Source organism: Oncorhynchus mykiss, chromosome 20, assembly GCF_057628025.1.
Source record: "Oncorhynchus mykiss isolate SJ-2025 chromosome 20, ASM5762802v1, whole genome shotgun sequence".
Taxonomy (NCBI): Eukaryota; Metazoa; Chordata; class Actinopteri; order Salmoniformes; family Salmonidae; genus Oncorhynchus; species Oncorhynchus mykiss.
Window position 1 is genome coordinate 31920012 of NC_143041.1, and position 208 is coordinate 31920219.

Consider the following 208-nt stretch of genomic DNA (forward strand, 5'->3'; position numbering starts at 1 on the left):
CCTATTAACAAAATGACACTCGTACATATGGCGACCAATTATCAGCTTCCGGGTCATGGAGGAGAGGAAGGAGTCGAGGAGAGGACTTACTTTTGCACAATTGAGAAAAGGCTTAAGTGTTCTACTTTCCCAGCTGGCACCTCACCAACCAAGAGATACAACCTTTAGAAAGTGACAAAATATTTTCAAATTTATGAACGCTCAAAAC